General features: G+C 43.6%; 1 long non-coding RNA gene across 1 annotated transcript in view; it reads right to left on the bottom strand.

Moving 5' to 3' along the window:
• Window positions 1–11,125: 11,125 nt before the first annotated feature.
• The window catches only part of LOC116698850 (uncharacterized), a 21,212-nt gene continuing 10,502 nt past the window's right edge, over window positions 11,126–21,835 (bottom strand). The window contains exons 2-3 of the long non-coding RNA XR_004334317.1: window positions 14,235–14,240; window positions 11,126–11,162 (exon numbers count right to left, since the gene is read on the bottom strand). This is a non-coding gene — a long non-coding RNA (uncharacterized LOC116698850). The remainder of the gene's footprint in view (window positions 11,163–14,234; window positions 14,241–21,835) is intronic.

Genomic DNA, 21,835 nt, shown 5'->3' with positions numbered 1-21,835 from the left:
CGCTCAAAACAACCGTTAGAGCCAGCAGGCAGTTTTAAAACAAAAAAAAAAAACCTCCAGACGGCATAGATGCAACCAGTCGTATCTACCAACACCATGTCAAACAAAAACCCCACGTTACCAGAATTCTCCTGAGTACTCTGTACTGAGTTCAAACCCAGGAGTATCAACAAACCTGAGCTATAGAACCCTAATGTTAACATAAAAGAGCCCCGCGGGACCGAGTGAGAGAGCTGTTTCACTTCTCTGTTGTCAGAGTGCGTGTTAGCGAGTCGGGTCACACCAACACAAGAAATCTTTGTTTGTAAGGGAGGGGTCGCTGGGACTTATCCTATCACAGAATTCAGTGTAGGGTATGTGTGCTGTGACTAGCCATGACAGATAGTGTAAGTAGAGGCGCCGTGACTTAACCACTGTGACTACCGGCCTATCACAGAACGGAGACACAGTTCAGGGGGGGGGGGGGGGGGGGGTGGAGACTTTCTTGATCCGATTACGGATAATTGACTTCACCCACAAGACACACAAGACCCAAACAAACAATAACTACCGCTAGTCTGACATTCCAGACCAGTCTGATGCCTGTTTGGCCAGTAGATCCACTCAGCCAGAAGCGTAAGTAGACCTCCAAAACACGGCAAGTTTTTTTAATTCATTGTAAAACTTAAAACTGTGACACTAACCTAGAGACTTGTTCTCATTAGGGCTGAGGCCCCCCCCCCAAAGGTTGATCACTAGACTCACCCCGCTGCTACTTCAACCTCCACTCCCGTACACCTCGAGTGATGTCTCAAGATAAAAAGTGCCATCTTTCAAGAAAGTCCCAATATATTTCAAGATAAAGTCCCCTAATATTCAAAAATTAAAAGTCCGATCTTCCAAGCATAAGCAAGTCCTAATATGTCAAGATAGAAAGTCCTAATATTTCAAAATTAAAAGTCCTAATATTTTTCATGATAAAAAATCCTAATATTTCAGATAAAAAGTCTAATATTTCAAGATAAAAGTCCCATATTTTAAAAAAAAAAAAGAAAAAAACGAGATAAAAAAAAATAAAAAACAAAAAGAGTCGAATATTCTCAAGATAAAAGTCTAAATATTTCAACGATAAAAAGTCCCAATATTTTTGAAGATCAAGAGTCATAATATTTCAGATAAAAGTCAAATATTTCACGATAAAAGTCCCAATATTTTTATGATAAAGAGTCATAATATTTCAAGATAGAAAGCCCAATCCTCCATAATCAATCCTGATGAGCGGCCCTACTTTTGACATCACGCGTGTCACAACTGCTCCGTTCCATCCTGATTGATACTCCTCCAAATTGATAACGGGCCTGAGGGTGTCTTGAACCCAAAATTTCCGAGTTCGACGTCTTCTCCACAAATACAATACATCTTACAAAACTGCAAGAAAAATTGTCCTGTATTTTTAGACGTCAATGCTCACGTGTACTTCCAATCACACCACACGTGACCTCCAACAAAACGCCATTGCCGCGTCCCTTTCTGTAGGACTTGCAACATGATCAGGTACTGAGCTCCAAACGGTCCCGTGCTGTCGAGACTTCGAGCATTAAGCGTCCTCACGCAAACTACTCCGTAAAACATGTTAACGACTGCGGCTCTGACGTCTTGTCGTAAGGGCGGTGTTTACTGACCGCTGGTAGCTTGCTTACGTATCGCTTACTAACTAACGTGAAGCTAACCTTTGTGCCCTGGGTGCGTCCGTCTAATCACTGGTTCCACATCCCACAGTGGCCGAATATTAGAAACTGTTCTGAATAGCATTTTGATGTTTTTTTGTTGTGTGTGTTTGTTGGGTGTGTTTTAGTGGTTTTGTAAGGGGTGTTTTGGTTTGTGGTTTGGGTTGTTCGGGGTTAGTTTAGTGGTATTGGGGGTTGTGTGTTTGTGGTTGGTTTGTGTGTGTGTGGTGTTTGTTTGTGATGGGTTGTGTTTGATTTTGGTTGTTGTTGTTGTTTGTGTTTGTTTTTGTTGGTGTTGTGTTGTGTGGGTTGGTGTTGTTTTGAGTGTTTGTTGGTGTGTTGTTGGTAAGTTTTTTCAAAAACCACGTGTTGTGGTTATTGGGTTTTGGGGTTGTTTTTTTGTGTTTGTTTGGATGGTGTGGTTTTGTTGGTTTTGGTGTTGTGTTATAGTTTGGGTGTGTTTTGTGGTTGTTATTTTAAGTATTGTTTATTTTTGGTGTGTGGGTTTGTTATAGGTGATTGGTTGGTTGTTTTGGGAACTTTGTTGGTGTATTTGTTTTTGTTAGTAGTGTTAGTGTGTGTTGTGGATGTGTTGTGTGCACGTGCGACATAGAACCACCAGCTAACCTACGAACCTTACCCATGACATCTTCGTCCGCTTATCCGGTATTGGGTCGCGGGAGCAGCAGCTCCCAGCGAGGATCCACAAGCTTTCCCTTTCCCGAGGCCACATTCACTCACACTCACTTGGGGATCCTGAGGTGTTCCCAGGCCATGGTGGCGATATATCCCTCCACCTAGTCCTGTGTCTTCCCCGAGTCTCCTCCCAGCCTAACGGACCACCTCCCTAGGGTGTCCCCAGGAGGCATCCTTACAGTAGGGTGGCAGAGCTCAGGAGGGGGGTAGAAAAAACTATCCGTAGGGGAGTTGAGTTGGTAACCGAGGTCCTGATTCAAGTGCCTGAATGGACCAAAAGTAACGGAGTGTGGATGGTGGCTGGGGAGAGATGCTACATCACCATCACTGGTACTGGCCTTCCAGGGTGCTCTTGAGCAAGCACCGTACCCCTCAACCGGTCAGGGGTTGGTTTGGCTTGCAGCCCACTCACTCTGACATCTCTCCATTATGCATGTACAGATTCCCGAGCATGGGTGTTGTGTGGTTCAGGACTGATGTGTGTAGAACTAAACTAAGTGTTGGACCACAGAGTGTAATGTAATTTTCCCCATTGGGGATCAAACAGATTAAAATTAAATTAAAAATTACCAGATGCCCTAACCCACCTCACTGACTAACTTATGAATAACAGTTTTTCAGTCATTAGATGTACGGGGGGACACTGTGAGTGTGCTTTGCATCTAATTTCCTCAAGTCCCCGTGCCGCACACGCACGATCTACATGGCCTCACGACTGCTATGCTTTAATAATAACACTGACTTAAGAACGGCTGCTTATATATCCTTCGCTCATCTCAACAACATAATTAAAACAGCAAAGTTACAGGTCCACAACCATTTCGTCCAGCGTTTTGAAAAATTCATGACGCAGCCGCAATGACTAGTAGTATTACTTTTAATTAATATCAAAAGTCAGTGTTTATGGTACTTTCCGGTTCTTCAACCCCCTCATTTGTCCGCCGCTTTCTTGACCGTTATCGCCCTTACTTGACCCGTTATCGTCGACCGTTTATCTCATTCCCCCCGCTTGAAAGATGCGCCTCTTTAGCTGCAACTACTTATGAGGAATCTGTGGCAAATTTTTCAAGCTCGTGTTCCTACGACCAAAAGAACGACGATGCAAGAAGGACCATCTCAAAAAAAAAAAAAAATTGCAAAAAGCCTGTACTTTTTGCAAAGAAATCTCTTGGAATGCACACCTCGTCCTGCTACAGAATATCATATTCTCAACGGCAACGTTTCGCTCAATCGCGTCTTCCCATTCTTTTACTGTTGCGCGTTTCATCTACATCTGAGCCTGGAATGACATCGGGGAAGCTGTGGCAATAGGAGCCTTGGGATCAACAGGACTCAACAAACAGACTGGAGTACTATCTGAGACATCTGCGTGGCGACTTTACTGTCGAATGATCGATGACAAATTTGGCGGCGAGGGGATGATCGTGGAAATTGTATGAGTCCCTTTTTCACCAAGCCAAGAACCATGCCTGGCCGGGGTGCTACCCTCAACAATGGATTCTTCGGATGGATCTGCCCGCGAAAACCAGGAATACCTTTCTCACCGAAGTGCCGGATCGAAGGCGCCTATTCGGCTGACCTGCAATCACGTAGAACTTGCCGAGGGAACCATCCATCTACTCAGACACCTTGAAGGAACTTCAAGACACAAGACCTGAGCGGTCTGGATTTGAGCACGTCAAGGTCACGCATCTTCAATTTTTGTTATCCCCAGACAGTCGCACACACTCAACCGTGGAAAGGATGTGGGATCAGTAAAGGGGAGGAATAAGAACACACGAGGCCAGACCGTCACTTCCTGAAGTCTACTTGGCCGAGTTCTATGAAACGGTATCGCGAAAAGACTTTGTTTCTATGCTATTCTGGGGACGTGAAAATCATTGGCCGCCTACTAATTGACAATTAAAAAGATTTTTTTTTAAATGAGGTCATTAAATAATTCATGTGTGATGAGTCGATTAACCGAAATTAACTGTGTTTATTATTAAAGTATAGCAGTGATGCGTCTGTAACAGTCTGCTGTGTGTGCACTGGGAACCTGGGATGCCACAGTTGGGGGTGAAACCACAATGCAAAGCACACTCATGTGGCGTCGGGAGGGGAAGTGTGTGGTCCCCTTCTGGAGCTGCTGCCACCCAAACCCCAATACCTGGATAAGTGGAAGGAGATGGTGGACGGACGGTCTAGTTTAGCGGTGTTTTTCGCACCGGACAAAATGCTATTCAGACGGCGGTTCTAATATTCTGCTCTGGGTTGTGGGGCCACTTGTGTGGATGGTGAAACCAGTGATTGACTTGAGCCGTGGTGCCAGGGTACAACAGTTAGCTTACGTTACTAGTAAACCATCCTTACACGCTACAGCGGTAACTCCCCTTGATTTTAAACCCAAATTCAAAAATCCAAGTGTTCCTCTATCAAGCAAGTATTGTGATGAGGACACCTCCGATTTCGTTCACAATTATTACATTTATATATATTTGTATATATTATAATTGCAAAACCAACTTTTTTGCCACTCGCCCTCGGGCCCGTTGACGATCTACAATGAAATTGGTTTGTAGTCATCTCCCGATGGCCCTTACAAGACTGTTGTGTAAAGAATGTTGCTACGTTAACGTTGCGCATTTGACAACCAACAAAGCTTCTGTATGTAAGCTAACCAAACCTTATTATTCTCAGCAAAGTAAATGGTATCATACACAACTTGTTGAAGGGTTCCAACATGCATCCCCAATGCTCTGTTTCCGAATTTGTAAAGATAGGCTATTATGTGGTTAGCTATAATCAACGCTTGTTGGTTTTGTCGACAAAGTCAATGCACTTAAATGGAAATTTGCAATGCCATATCCTTCCACAGTAAATGCTGACAACCCAAACCTGTGATGATTGTTTGGTATGTCCGCTTCCGAGTGCAAGTACTTGGGGAAGGGAAATAGTTACGGGGGACGCCAACGTCATTTGGATTCATAAATTGGTAACCAATACTATCACTCGTACAACACACTGTCTTCTGGGAGCGAAAAGCTAACCGTGGCCCCGTCTGCTGATAGTCTTTGTTGTCTTTCCTATCCTTACAGAAGATTTTTGCGTCCAGCCTATAAGCCAGTTTTTTCGTGTCACTTGTGCTATTAATCCCTTGCCTTTACGTGCGCCTCTCCGACTTTTCCCGCCATTTTTCCCCCCCCCCCCGCCGTTTCGCTTTGGGTTCCGCATTCGTGTGCTCCCCGGGTTGTTGGGGTCGACTTGCGCGGGGATGCTTGGACCCCGTTGTAGCTTGCTTTTCAGTTCTGTTTTTTTATTATTTTGTTCAATATCAAGGATGCATACTATTGTAATCATAGACCGTTAATATAGTATATATATATACCACCCAGACGATGATTGTAGTTAATACCTCTGTTGCTGGTCCATAGTAGTGGAGTCTCTTATCTTTATAATTTTAATGTTTTTTGAGCTGTGATGACCGATCTGTTTTGTAATTTATCTTTAATATAAACAAATGACTACTTTTCACTCTCTCCAATTCATTTGAATCATTAGTTGTTTTTTTAATTAATTTTATTATTTCTTTTTCCCGTCCACTCTTCATATTATATATATAAACCTCTTTCGTATGTACATAATCATTATTTTATCGTTCGTTCCTCTCATCATATAATAATTATGTATTTCAGATTTATTTCGCAGCTGACCATGCGTAGATGTTTTTTGAAGGATCTTAGTCATTTCACAGAATGTGTCCCACTTTGTTAAAATGTTAATATGACAACCTGTGTAAATCCGTCATATTTATTATCATACTTAAAAACTTATCAACGAATACCTATCTGCCATCCCTGATTGCTTGATGTGATGATTGTCCTGGTTTGTACACCGCTGGATCTATCCGTTGAGGTTTGGGAACTGCTGGAATGTCCATCATATCCAGACTGAAGTTCCCGAACTCAACTTTGTTGTGGGCGGGGCTACTTTCGCTGGCCGTCAGGCTTAACCCTGATTCACCAATGCTAACCAAAGACTCTTACTGGACGCGTGCACTTTTCATAGATGTAATTAATCCCATGTTTGTACATCTCTCATTTCTTTTGATGCACTGAAATGCGATGATCGCACGCTTCATAACCTCGATACAAATATGACCAAATGTGCCCTCTGTGGGGTTCTTGCCTCTGTGACAAATGACAGAGGACAGGGAATATACCGGGTTTTGTTTTTCCTCCCTCCCACCATGAACTCTATAAATTGTAATTTAGGTCGAAAATAATTTTGATGACATGCCACCAAAGTAGGCCTAACAACCTAGGACACTGGACGATAACAACACCACCATTCTGAAATGCACGATAATTCCTATAAAATATAATGTCTTTAAATATCTTACTAATAATTATATTATTAATATATAACAACCGATATGTAACACATTAGTAATATCGATTAAATACAACATCTTTCACGTTGAAATAGATATCATCCTTACTGTAAAAATATCAATATCCATGCACAAATGACCTCCTATAGCTCAGATTACCTGGTGAAACCCTTGCTATAAACACCTTCACAGTAAACAAGCTACTAGGGATGAGCGAGTACCGCATTATCTGTATCTGTATCCGTCTCGGACGGGCGGGGCCCTAACCCGGGTGTGGTCTTGTTGTCTTGATTGGGCGGGCTTTAACCGGTATGTTATGTTTTAGCAGGCCTGCACCGATCCGTTCTGCCGCATGTGCCAAGATGTTAGGCGCATGCCAGATGATATCGTGATCATGCGGATTTACGAACCTGCAGATCGTGTTCCCCAGACAGTTAAATAAAGCTAAACGATGTTAGTTTAGCTACTCAGCTAATTCGGCGTAACATTAGCTTGAGACAGCCTTTACAAGACCCCAAAACTAAAATAACTGTTTTTGATATATAACAGCTCTTACGTCAGTTCTACTTTACTTGTGCTCATATAAAATACAGCACGCAATACTTGTCTTTATTATACTGTACAGTCTAATTTAGCTGTAGTGCTTTTTCCACTGTTTAGGTTTTAGTAACGTTATTTTAGGCTGAATCCAACTGTCAGCCTTGTTAGCCGAAATAGCCGTTAGCTAAACTAGCGTCGCTTCCCGGTTGCGGCTACCGTTCTCTTAGCTACTACCTCAGTAGACGAGCTGTCATGCGTTGTAGTTGTTGCAGTTAGCCGTTAGCCTCATGGATGTATACAGGACGGTTAGCCTCCACTGCCGTTATCTTCCCGGCTAGCCGCTAGCTTTGAGATTCAGTTTACAATAACGTTTACTCAACTAAACATGGAAGTCAGCTACGGATAAATTAAGACTTTACATTAATATAAAAACAGTATTAAGTGATTGTGTTTTAATTGAGCACAAGTAATTTGTGAACTGAACGTAACCCACTATTATAAATAACGCTGTTACGGTATATAATATAATATATAAGAATATTTTGTGTTTGTGGGCTCCTTGCTGCTCAGCTAGCAGTTAGCCGCATTAACCGTTAGCTTACACTAACATTACCTCCCGGTGGAGCTAAAGCAGACCGCTACTGTTTAACGGATCGTGAGTGCCTAAATCCCTGGTAATCCTCGCACCTCATGATTAGTCATCTGCGTTTTGCCGCAACCTATTGCACCTGAGCGGGCAGACGTCGTGCAGCAGGCAAATTTCAAGCTTTCTTTCTCCACCTGCAAGATATGAAACATATGTTACAGAATATTCACACACTTTTTTTCTTCAGGGTTTTCTTTGTTTTAAAAAGCACTCCCATTTGAGACTTTTGTTGTCTAAAAATAGTTGTCGAATCACCATTATTATATAATACGAATGTAATAAGGCCTATACAATTAAGTACACAATACAGTACTTTTTATCTGAGGGCAGGGTGTGGCGTTTTTGTGCTTGTGTGTGTGATGTGTGTGTGCTGTGTGTGTGGCTGAAGGAGTGTGAGTTTCCTGTGAATTCTGACAGGTATTCCGTCAACCAATTCTATTGACTCCCACCAGCATATTATCATTACTTTGAATCATATGAAACAGCTAGTAGAAGTTGGTCCGCAGGACGGAGGAAAGTGATGGCAACGACGCAAGAGGGGCGTTGATGTGGGTAAGAGGGGGAGTTTAGGGAGGAGCAGGGAGTGGGGGTGTGAGGTGTTTGGATTGAGGTTTTTGATTCTCTCCTGCATGTCGGACTCATTCCTGGCCTCCTCCCTCTTGCTCTGCCATCTGTGAATCACCGTCTTTTTCTTTGGAATTCCATCTTCAAATAACACCTTCAAACATGTCCCAACACGCGTTCTGATTGCCTATGAGTTAAACCTTGTGGATTACGTGACCTCTGCAAAGGATGTTAGCTTTTGTTGGTGGTTTGTTCGCTATGTATCTTACGTCTGTTCCAGTGAGATTTGGTGAAAAGTTCTCTTGAGCCATGGAAATCTTCCATCCTAGACATTTTATGATTTGTATTTTCCACCCACCAGGTCTTTCTGACATTATTGAAAACTACTTTTTTTAGTCTTGCCTGTTTTTACTATAATCTTACAATTTACGAATAATTGTTTTAGAGTGAACTCCTGCATCAAACCTTATGGTTTTTTTGAACCAATTGTTATCAAGCATCTGTTTATTCATCTGCAGTCCTTATATTTTGTTTCTGCTTCAGTTTCTGGCATTAAAAATTAAGTAACTGTTATATGGTTGTATGCAACGTAAGCAGAATAATCCAAAACAAAAGAGGACAAGGGAAGAACCATAGAAATAAAAGGGTAATTCTATCGGTATAACATAAATGTTATTCCTATTGGGAAAAACCATCCAACCAGATCCCCAGCTCCACACAGCAACCGCAGAACACACAACAGCATACCAGACGCAACAAGCCTTTGTCAAACAAGCAGAGCATGGTTTGCCATCACCACAAACAGTACTACCGTAAACTTTCAACACCGCCACCTGACTTTGAAGCGTCTAAAGTTACCGGAGTCATTCATTTTCAATGGAAGCCGTCTTCTCTCAGCTGCCAAGGATCGGCAAATCTGTCGGCTTCGCGTTTTGGTTTAGAGCGTGTTTGAGCGACGTCAATCAGAAAGTGAAATTTGTCTCAACTGTATGTAATTAAGCTATGACCGCGGTTCAGGCGGCAAGCAGCGCTAACGCCACCGCCAAACGGACAATAGACTCCCTCACGGCTGGCTTAATCCTGGTAAACATACGATGGAATCTTCGTCCTACCAAACCATTAATTCTGAGGACACGCTCATAATCGCCGTTGCTGGGTTACCTTTGTTTATAGTACAACGTTGTTTTTGTACATCTGAACAGTTAACGCTACCTGCCGGTCACATCCCTCACAGTGAAGTCTCGGCACGGGTCACTAGATTAGTCTGGCTGGCATGCTCGCTCTGCCCGCAACGCCCTCTATTGCTTCCGCGGCTAACGCATCGAGCCATAGCGGCATGCCCAGCGCTAACAGCCGAGCTAACTGCTAACAGAAACCCGTTCGCCCAATTAATACAACTCTTTCATTATATATGTATTTATAAAGGTTTTCTAGTGTCATTGTATTGGCCGTCGGGCAGCGGGCGCTTCGGTCCCGTTCGAACGAAAACAGCCGCACGTCAGAGGCGGCCAAAGCGGCACACAGCTTCCCGTACTTTTTTGACAAGCGGCTTTGGGCGGGGCCGGCCAGAGCTTTTTTTGCAGCTCAAGTCGGTGCGGTGTGTACGTACGGTAAAGCTATTATGGCAACACAGCTTCACACAATTGCACATACTCAATAGTACGAGTGCAGTCCAGCAGGGCTCTGACCAATCAAGCCAAACGTCTCGGGAGGATGTCGGGGTCAGAGGACAGCGACTAACTAGGCTGAACAGGCCTTGGTGACGTGAAACGACGACGACGATGATCTTAGAATTACCTTGGAGCTCTCCAGCTGCACAACACCCTGAAGTTCTTCGAAACAGAATCTACACAACAATGCATGTTACCAGGGCAGGTGAGGGTCACTCATAAAAACATTTTAGGCCCCCCATGCGCCGAAGCGGCGAAGGCCCTATGTATGCCTATTTGAAGGAATTTAATTCCGTTTTCTTTCTTTCTTATTATTTTCCGTCAAATGAATTGGCCTTTTTGGAGAACTTATCATATTCCAAAAAACTCACCATTTGGCGGTCGCATCAAGTCTGGGGACAATTTACGTATTTTAGTGGTTTCGGGAATAGGCGCCACAATGGTGAGGTTTACTCTTGACGCAGTGGGCGGTTTGACTCAGCCTGCGCCCTGTCATCCCCCCCCCCCCATCCCTTTTCATGTCTTCAGCTGGTCCTTTTAATAAGGGCTGAAAATGCCCAAAAATAATCTAAAAAAATTTTGCCAACAGATTTTCTGAGAAAATCAGTTAGTGGTGTTTGTTATATCAATATAGACACGTACTTGTATATCACGATATAGATTTCACACGATTATGTTCTATGAAATTATTACTAAATTAAATTTTTTCCAGGGCACTAATTGGCATATATAAACAAATCAACAATTAGCAAACGCCTCACGACCTTAGCTAATGTTCACTTTACCATACAACTTACCTGTGGAGGGCCTACTTAAACTACTTAATCTTTCAAGTATTCTTTCATCATCTATTGGTATTACAAGTGGCATCATGATGTCCTTGTAAATTTGATTCCCAACAGCACTGAGAGCAATGAGACTTTGGGCAGCTTTGAAATGGGTCTTCTACCGAACTCCTCTTCGCTCTCCTCCTCCCACACCTCCTCACCCTCCTCCTCCCCCCTTCTCCCTCCTCCGTCCCCCAGCACACCACCACCACCTCCTCCCTTATCACATCCCCACCCCACCATCTGGGCTGACGCCGCGCGGGGACAGGCCCTCGTGCGCCGGGGACAGGGCGGCGCGGGGTCTGCTTGCGCTCAGTTCCAGGGCGCTGGCTGTTTAGGAAGTAGTCCCACATCTGAATTCACAGAGAATGTGGATTGTTTACGCAGGCCCCTGCGTAATTTTTGGTCCTGTCTCTGATTGGCTGATCGTGGCAGACCTGTTGGCCCATTGGTTCTGTGTTTTTAGCCTGTGCAGTGCTGAATGGCTCTCTCTGATGCCACGTCCCCGTCCAGCGTAGGCTTCCCCCATCCCCGGATGTCGCTTTTGTGTGTTTCATTTTCTAGTTTATTTCATAATTACTTTTGTTAGTACCGTCAATGTGGTTATTCCTCCATTGTGTCACGGTCCGAGAGCCAGGTCGTGACAGATCTACACGATGCAGCCACACAGACCACCAACCTGATGCCACCACACACCGACCACCGAACAGGATGTAGTCGGAGGAGGATTGCGCTGTAACTGCTAAGCACCTATCTAATAAACCAGTGTCCCTTTGTTATCTTATGCTATTTAATTTAGGTCAGGCAGTCTGCTTATAACAGGGGTGCTCATTAGGTCGAGTCGCGATCTACCGGTCGATCTGCCAAGGCGGTGGGGGTAGATCGCATGGCATAAAAAATAAATAAGATGCAGCCTATCATCCATCTTCACAATGCAATATTCTATTTTGTCCACTTGATTGACATACAGGACGCACCATTCTACGTCTGATATTTTTCGTCAGCCAATCATCCATCCTTACTATGACATTTGTCACTTGATTTGACATAACAGGACAACCAGTCTAACGTCTGATTTTTTTCATGGGTCATCACTCAGCACGCATGTGCATGAGCAGCGCGGCCAAAATTCCAGTAAGCAAGCGAGTTTTCCGGTTAGCCTACTAAGCTATATCTAATCTCACACACGAGATAAAAATGATGGGGTATCTGGCCAAGTAAAAGCAAAACTTACCATTCCATACAGAATGTGATGATGACTTGTTTTTTCACATGTCCTATTCAAATGCTTTGCCTATCGGCAAATCTACCATGCTATTCAAGAAGGGAAATGTGGAGCGGCATTTCGTACTGTTCATAACAAAGCTACGACACTTAGTTCCCTCCGAAACGTGAACTTGAGAAGGAGAAAGGTGAAAGAACTAACATCCCACTGCTGGACAGCAGGCCTTTTTCTCACAGCTACCACGAAAGCAAAGACCGCCCCGAAGAGCATCGTTCCGGGTGAGTCACATCATCGTTAAACACAAGAAATCCGCCAAGACGGAGAGTGATAAAGAGGCATTTATTGAAGCGGCTGATTCGTTGTTTTCACACTTTAAAACAAACCCTGAACATGTATCTCAATTCCAATTCTCTCCAGCTTTCAAGAAGTCAAGTTACACGGCGCGGTGAAAGCAATGGCCGAGTATGTACCGAAACACTTCGGATTGGATCGCAGACTGCGAGATGTTTCTCACTGCAATTAAGAACGAGTCACAGACGTGAGTGACACAGCCCGTTGTGCATTTTTATTTCGTATGGTGTTTACCGATATGACTGCAAAAGATGAGCTGTAACAGTACTGCCTATGAAAGAACCCACGCGGGGAGAGGACATTTTTTTCAGTCTTTCAAAACTTTATCGGAAAACTCAGCTTCCAGTGTGCAACTTGGTGTCCATTACCATCTAACGGGGGTGGCGCCTCGGATGGTTGGCCGCTCGCATGATTTTGCCAAATGCAGGGAGGATGAATGCCTTCCCCGCCTTTTCCCGCAATTACCCACTGCATATACACCACAACGCGTTATGCACAAAAATGCTCAACATGAAAAGAGATAATGGATGTGGCGAACGACATTGCCTGGCTATTCGCGCCAGATCTCTTCAAAGACGGTGTTCCGTGGTGCTCTGGAGAATGCGACTGTGACCACACTGCATGTTGCTACAACACTGACTTAAGAGGCTTAGTCGAGGGAAATTCTGCAAAGATTTCGAGACTCTGTCCGAGATTAAGAGTTTTTTATGTATCTAAAAAATCTGATACCCATCTAAATGACAATCATGGCTACTAGGTAAACTAGCCTTTGTAACCCATCTGACCACATTTGAATGACCTTAATGTTGAACTGCAAGGAAAAAGACAAACTTGTCCATATGATCAGCCAGTCCAATGCGTTCCAACGCAAATGCCATATCTCTCTGGCAAGCTGCAGGCGCAGATTTGGCAAACTTCAGACCTCAGGTCAGAACTGGAGACCCAAGGGAATGCATGTGCGCAACTTGACAATGGACGTACACAAAGCAGGTTGAAAAACTGTCCCTGTCAGGACTTTAACACACGTTTTCAAGACTGTGCATTCTTGAGCCAGTTTGCTACATTTCATGTGCTATAACCCTTTTCGGGAAGAGCTGAGGTTGATTTACTTGCATCAAAAATTGCAACCTTTTCCATCTGAACTCGTTGGGTGGCGGTGAGATCCTGACACTGCAAGCTGACATTGAGCTCAAGTCCTAGGGCTCATGGACGTTTTGGAACTTGCTGGACAGAGGAAAGTACCCCACATGAGAAATAGTGCTCCCCCTTTGACCGGCATGTTTGGCTCCACTTATTTTGTACGTCAGCCTTTTCCCCACATGAAGATTATTCAATCCCAATACCGTTCGACAACTGATGATCATTTGTAATGTGCTTGAGTGCTGGCTATCGCAGCTACTGGCTGTCCTGACTATGCCTCCCTGGCGATTTCCATTCATGGCAGTCGTCAGAGTGAGCGTGACAAAAAAAGTACGTTGTATGTGCATTAGGGTTATGCAGTTCTGCAAGGTACACCACTTATAATTTGCACCCCATATCATTTCAATATATTTATGAATAAATATAATGTTTGTTGCATTTTTATATAGGTAGACATTTTGACTTGGTCATTTTAACAGTAGCTCGCAGCTGCAAACAGTGTGCTGTCACCCCTGGCTATATGTAACTAGAGCTGGCTATACTGTTAAATTTACTTTACTGGGTCGATATGTTTTATGGTTATACTATTGGTGCTTGTTTAACAAAATATTTACACAGAGTTTGGATAAAGAACGCAATAATGTGGATACAATGACTAAAGTTAGAAAGGTCCTTGCACACTGAGTCTGAACATGTTCGTGTGCATTTTTCCTCCATCAGTCTTCCTAAAAATTTGGGTCACACGAGGTATCCGAATCAAAATCAGCTTGGAAGATATCTTGAGTTCTGAGACAATTGTTGCACTTGCCCAGCGTCTGATAGGCTCATGCCTTTCTCCTTCTCACAACACAACATTTTTCCCCCTCCTGGATGCTGGGGGGGGAAACGCAGAATTCCAACCCTGATTCAGCTAAATGATGGATGGAATTTTCAGAGTAGTTGTGTAAACTGAAAGTTGTTTTTTTAACGCGTCTGAAATGTTGGACTTAAATTTGAACTCAGCAGGGAAGAATGCGAATAATAACAACAGCCTTCATCACCCAAAGTCATCACGTCTTTAAAAGCAGGAAAACAGTACTTGCATCATGTTACCGATATCCAACATTTAAGGACCATCGTCGCAGGGGCCCATATCAATGGGCTAATATAATATGATATATTGCCCCGCCCATGTGGAAAAACCATTCGACGCCCCTTCTTCTTCTCCTCAGGTGGTTGAACAGTCAGGGCGGGGATGCAGATTCTCTTCGTTTGTTTTACTTGTCCTGTCCTAAGATTACTTTAATGTACGTATCTCGTAGGGCCTGCCCCATTCATCGTTTATAAAAATTGTCTGATCTCAATTCACATCCTGCTCAAAGTTATTTTTAAAGACCTGATTTTTTTTTTATGACTTTGGTTCTCATTTAATTCTACGCCGACTGCAGTACAATCACACCACTACTACTTCTCCCGAGCGCTGCCATGCTAGTGCATGGCTTTCCTCATGCACTATCAAACGTTTCCTTCCTCCGTTTCTCCAGTCTTCCCTTCCATCTGTGTGTGTCCTTATCAAACTTTAATAACTGAATGCCGGCCTACACTTGACACACATTAAGCCTCCTTCCTGTTCAGCAGCGCTGCAGTGGGAATCCTTTGCGTTTCCCCCCAGCCCACAGACCGCGTGCGATGCTCTCCTTTCTTTGGTCTTTTTATTTTCAGTTTTTCACACACTCACAGACACATACACTCAATTGTGAGTGTGTTGTTCTGTGGTGTGAAAAAGATACAGAGAGAGAGAGAGAAACTAAGAGAGAGATGGGGGCGTGGGTTGGAATTTGGTGTGTGTGTATCTTCATTTTTACGGGTGCCGTCAGGTTCGCAACGGCCTTTTATATTTTTTTATAAAACACAGGCAAGAAATTTTCTAGAGACGGCTTCAAAAAACTGGTTAGAGCGCAGCAGGCAGTTTAAAAACAAAAAAAAAAAAAAACTCTCAGACTGCGAGAGATGCAACACGAGTCGTATTCACCAACACCAATGTTCTAAACAACGGCCGCACAGTTAACTCAAGAAGTGCGCCTGGTTACTAGGTACTATTTCACAAAACCGGAAGAGCAAAGGTCAACAAACCTGAGCTAGCAGAAACCCTAAATGTTTAGAGCAGTAAAGGCCCCTGCGGACTCTGAGGAGAGAGTCTGTTGCCCGTTTCTCTGTGTCCTGTAGGGGTGGGCGATTATCTAAATATCGATAGCTATCGATGTCCAACTCTGGTATTGGTATTTGATCGATACACTGTTAAAATGAATGCGTATTTAAATTTAGAGATTCTTCCTGCTACTCACTATAAGCTTTGGCTTGGGGGGGGCTGCCACCTTTCCTCGAGCCAAACGTCACCGCTTATCTCACATGCATGCCGCTATCATTTGCTGCGGCTCCTGCCCCTGCTGCTGCTGCTCTGGCTGTGATTTCGTTGTTGTGTCGTAATGCTACGTGACTCACTGACAACTATGACCGCGGCAGAGAGCAGACTCGCTGTAAATTCATTCTATCAGTGGCCTAATAACTAATACAATTTGTGGCATTCAATACCTTAATAAAAACATATTGCTAAAGAATTGATCATTTGGCATTCACCTCTGAAATGTAATGAATATGCATCTCCCTACACAAAAGTATTTTTAAGTAAAAGTATCGTATTGGTATCGGTATCGGCTAATACAGACCTGCTTATACTGTATTTGGTGTCGGCTTCGATACCGAAAATTTTGGCAGTATCGCAGGGGCCCAGCCACTATGTCCTGAGTGCGTGTGAGCGGAGTGGCGGCCGAGTGTTGCCAGATCTGGGTCGATGAAAAATGTATACGCAACCAGGCTGTGAAAAAGCAGAGCCTCAAATAAGGCGACTTTTTCTACGCGGAGCCCCCCATAAGATCGCTTGAAGATTAAAAAATGTCTACGTTTTTAAGCATCCATGTGGACAGATTGGTAAACTGTACATACGTAGGCTAGAGTTATTTATTTCCCCTCTCTGCGGCTTTAGGACAATGACTCACAGATGGAGTTTTTAAACATTTAATAAACTGATGGGATTTGAAATATAAGATACTTTTTCACATGTTATTTTGGAGTTGGTTCTGCTAAGTGACGTGGTGGTGTGGGGTTAGAATGCCATTTTTCCTCCTTTGCTCCGATATCTTTGTTATACTTCATTCCGCGTATTTCACTCCAACTTTATCCTTCTGGCCATTTATTCCTCCAAAACTCTCCTACAGTACACTCACGCATTAGTTCAGCTATCTCGCCTGCATTTTCCTCTAACCAGAAAACAACGAGACTGCCCTGCTCTGCCTCTGATTGGCCTGGTACTCGTTCCATTGGGTCAGTATGCCATTAGAAGGGTCAGGAAGTGGTGCGGGAAATAACGCTAGGCTGTCTATAGTGTTTATGTGTAAAAGGGCGGGATGGCAGATCGAACCGCAAGAACACTGGGAATCAAGCCCAAATAAGCAACCCACATCTGTATGAGCAGAAGCGCCAAAAGAAACGGTCACCCGGCGACTACCTAATTATTGTAAGCGCCTTTAACATAAAATAAACAAGCCGGGCTAAAGTTCGCTTAAAAAAAAAAAAAAAAAAATAATAAGCGGAAACTTCGGGCAACCTTGGGGAGCGGCACACAGCACACAAGTAAACTGCTTTGTTTGTAGGGAGGGGCTTGCTGGGCAAGCGCTATCAGCAGAATAGTGTATGGGAGGGGCGCTGGACTCATCCTAGTCACAGTAATACTGTAGGGGAGGGGCGGCTGGGACTAGGCCCATACAGAATAGATGTAGGGGAGGGTGGCTGGGACTAGGTCCTATCCCAGAATAGTGTAAAGGGTGCGCGTTCGGCCGTGATCATAGGGCACGTGACTAGCCTATCACGAACGGAGCACAGTCAGCAGTGGAGACCTTTGCATTGAATCCGACTTACGGATATTGACTCACAAGACACAGCAGACCAGCAAACAAACAATAACTACACTATCAGCTATCTGACATTCCAGACCAGTGCCTGATGCTGTTGGCCAGTATCCGCCTCATCTCAGAAAGCGAATAGACCTCCAAAAACATCGTGCAGGTTTTTATTTTTGTAAAACTTACAACTGGACAGCTAAGTACTAGAGTCTGTTCTCATTATTGGCTGCTCCGGCCCCCCACGAAAAGGTCTTATCCTAGCATCACGCACCTGCTGCTAATTTTATCAACTCCACTCCCCTACACCTCAGAGGGGAATGTCTCAAGATAAAAAGTCATATTTTCAGATAAAAATCCCATATTTCTAAGATAAAAGTCCTAATATTTCGAAATAAAAGTCGTCTAATATCGCTGCGGCAAGATATAAAGTCTTAATAATTTCAAGAATACAAAAGTCCTATATTTCAAAATTAAAAGTCTTAATATCACGCAGATAGAAAGTCTTTCTAATATTTCAAGATAGAAAGCCTAATATTTCACATAAATTAAAAAATTCGCCATATTTCATATAAATAATCGCTAATTTTCAAATAAAAGTGCCTACTATTTCATGATAAAAAATGCGCTATATGTTTCAATATAAAAGTCTAAATATTTCAAGATAAAAAGTCCCCAATATTTTTATGATAAAGAGTCATAATATGTTAAGACTAGAAAGTCCAATATTTCATAATCATACTGATGAGCGGTGAGGGGACCGCTCTACTTGGATCAGACACGCTGTCAAAACTGCTGCTCGTGTCGCAGCCTAGAGTGATACTCTCCAATTGGATAACGGGCCTGTAGGAGTTGCTCTTGAACCCAAAATCTCCGAGTGGCGACGTCTTCTCCACAAATACAATCCATCTTGGCATAAAAAAAATAAAAACTACATAATTGTCATGTATTTTAGACGTCATGGGATCACGGACTTCTAATACTTTCAACACCACGTGTCGCCACCAACAACACTGCCTATGGCGGCGCCTGTTCTCGTAGGACTTGCAAGCACAGATCATTCGGAGCTGCCCAGACGGCCTGTCCGTGCGGTCGAGACTGCGGAGTGCATTAGTCGTGCCTTCACGCAAAACTAACCGTCCGTAAAAGCATGTAACGAACGGCAGCTCTGACGTCGTATGTATACGTAAAGGGCGTGTTTACTGACTCGCTGGTTGTCTTGCTACGTATAGCTTACTAACGGTTAACGTGAAGGCTAACCTGTGTGCCCTGAGGCTCGTCCTAATCCTGTTCCACAGCCTCCAACATTGGCAGAATATTAGAACGCTTCTGATCGCATGTTGTCGCGTTGCGACCGGACACCACCAGCTAATCTACGGACGCGTCCTCAGCTCCATTCGTCCGCTGTTATCCGGTATTGGGTCGCGAGCCTACATTCACGCAGGCACGCACTTGGGGATCCGAGAGTGTTCGTCCAGCAGTTGCGCTATAATGCCCCACTCTAGTCCATGTTTGTTCCGAAGGTCTCCTCCTATAGGAGCCACCTCGCAGCTATGGTGTCGCCCCAGGAGGGTGCATCCTTACAGTAGTTGGGGCAGTAGCTACGTCGTGCGTAGGGGTTGAGTTGGGAACTCGTAGGGTCACTGTTTGGGCAAGTCCCTGTATCCAAACAAGCTATCGGAGTGTGGCTTGGTGCTGGAGAGATTCTAGCTTGACTTACACTGTACTGGCACTGGGCCAGGTACTCTTGAGGCAAAGGCACCGTACCACTACCAACGCGTCGAAGAGGTGCTGGTTTGGCTGGCTAGGCGCCACTCGACGTGAGTCTGACATCTCTCATTAGGTGGCGATGTACAGATCCCTTGAGCTATAGTGTGTTGTTGTTCGAGTAACTTGTGTGATAACTAATTTTGGACACATATTGTAAATTGTAATTAATAATTAAAATTAACAATACGTCAAGATGCCCGAACGCACTCAACTGAATAACTATACGTGAATAAGCAGTTTCAGTCATTCAGTACTGTACAGGGGGGGACACTGAGTGTCTTTGCATATGATTTCACCCATCCATCCTGGGCCTCAAGTCGCCCGTGCAGCAGTTAAAAAAAAAAAACGGGACGCTAGCAGTGGCATCACTTGCTATGCTTTAATATAAACCCACGTGACTTTTTTTATAATTATATACCAAGTCAGATATTCTAGATTTTAGCGTTTACAAAGTCTATTCTTAACATAGCTAAAACTTATTCAACAATAGAGAATGCTGGTGGCACCATGACTGGCAGCATTTGTTATGTGTGCATGTTGTGTTGTGTGGCTAAAAGGATATGTCATATAACTGCATCAATGATTGATCTGCAGTAGTCTATCCCATAAATCAAGTAGGCGATCCAATAAGTATCAATTAAAACATTACAGCATAGTTCGTGGTCTTCATGGTAATAAAGCCCATAGGCCCTTCTTAGTGACATAAATATTAGTTCTATTCCCATACTCATAGACATAAAAAAGGGTCTGAAACTTTCTTGCTGTGTTTTATAAAAAAATATAAAAGGCAGTTGCGGTATAAATGAAGATACACACACAACCACATTCCAACCCCACGCCCCCCATCTCTCTCTTCGTTTCTCTCTCTCTCTCTGTATCTTTTTCACACTCACAGACACACACACTCACAATTGAGTGTATGTGTCTGTGAGTGTGAAAATAACTGAAAATAAAAAAGAACCAAAGAAGGGAGCAGCGCAGCGGTCTGTGGAGCTGGGTGGAAACGCAAAGGATTCCCACTGCAGCGCTTCTGAACAGGAAAGGAGTCTTAATGTGTGTCAAGTGTAGGACGGCATTCAGTTAAAGTTTGATAAGGACACACACAGATGGGAAGGGAAGACTGGAGAACGGAGGAAACGTTTGATAGTGCATGAGGAAAGCTCATGCACTAGCATGGCAGCGCTCGGGAGACAGTAGTAGTGTTCGTGATGCAGTCGGCCCGTAGAATTAAATGAGAACCAAAGTCATAAAAAAAAAAATCAGGTCTTTAAAAAATAACTTGTGAGCAGGGTGAATTGAGATCGCAATTTTATAACGATGAATTGTGCAGGCCTACTAGATACGTAACATTAAAGTAATTCTTACTGACATGGACAATGTAAACAAACTGCATAGAATCTGCATCCCCGCCCTGACTGGTTCAAACCACCTGAGGAGAAGAAGAAGGGGCGTCGCATGGTTCCACAATGGGCTGGGCAATATATCCATATTATATCGCCATTGATATGAGGCTGGATATGGTCTTAAATGTTGGATATGGTAACATGATGCAAGTATTGTTTTTTCCTGCTTTTAAAGACGATGATGACTGTTGGGTGATGAAGGCTGTTTTTATTATTCGCCTTTATTCACCTTGCTGAGTTCAAAATTTACGTCCAACATTTTCAGACGTTAAAAAAAACAACTTCAGTTTACACACTAGCTCTGAAAATTCCAATCCATCATTAGCTGAATTCAGGGTTGAATTTTCTGCGTTTCCCCCCCCCCGCATCCAGAGGAAACATGTTGTGTTTTGAGAAGGAGAAAGCATGAGCCTATCAGACGCTGGCAGAGTGCAACATATTGTCTCAGAACTCAAGATAGTCTTCCAAGCTGATTTTGATCGGATACCTCTGTTGACCAATTTTAGGAAGACTGATGAGAAAAAATATTGCACAATCGAACATTCAGACTCAGTGTGCAAGTACCTTTCTAACTTAGTCATTGTATCCACATTATTGCCGCTTCTTTATACCAAACTTCGTGTAAATATTTGTAAAAGCACCATAGCAACCCAACATATCGCCCAGTAAATTCCAGTATAGCCAGCTCAGTTGACATTATAAGCAGACTGCCTGCTATTAAATACATAAGATAACAAAGCACTGGTTTATAGATAGTTGCTTCAGCTTCACAGCTAATCCTCTCCGACTCCCATCTGTTGGTGGTCTGCATCCTGTTGGTGGTCTGTGTGGTCCTGCATCCTGTCGGTGTCTGGTGGTCTGGGTGGTCTGCATCGTGTAGATCCTGTCACGACCTGGCTCTCGGACCGTGACAAATATGGATACGCACCACTTATGACGGTATAACAAAAGTAATTTATTGACATAAACTAGAAAATGAAACACAAAAGC

The sequence above is a fragment of the Etheostoma spectabile genome, chromosome 12 (assembly GCF_008692095.1).
Source record: "Etheostoma spectabile isolate EspeVRDwgs_2016 chromosome 12, UIUC_Espe_1.0, whole genome shotgun sequence".
In the NCBI taxonomy this organism is placed as follows: domain Eukaryota; kingdom Metazoa; phylum Chordata; class Actinopteri; order Perciformes; family Percidae; genus Etheostoma; species Etheostoma spectabile.
The sequence above is the reverse complement of the archived record's forward strand: the minus strand, read 5'-3'. Positions and strand labels throughout refer to the sequence as shown.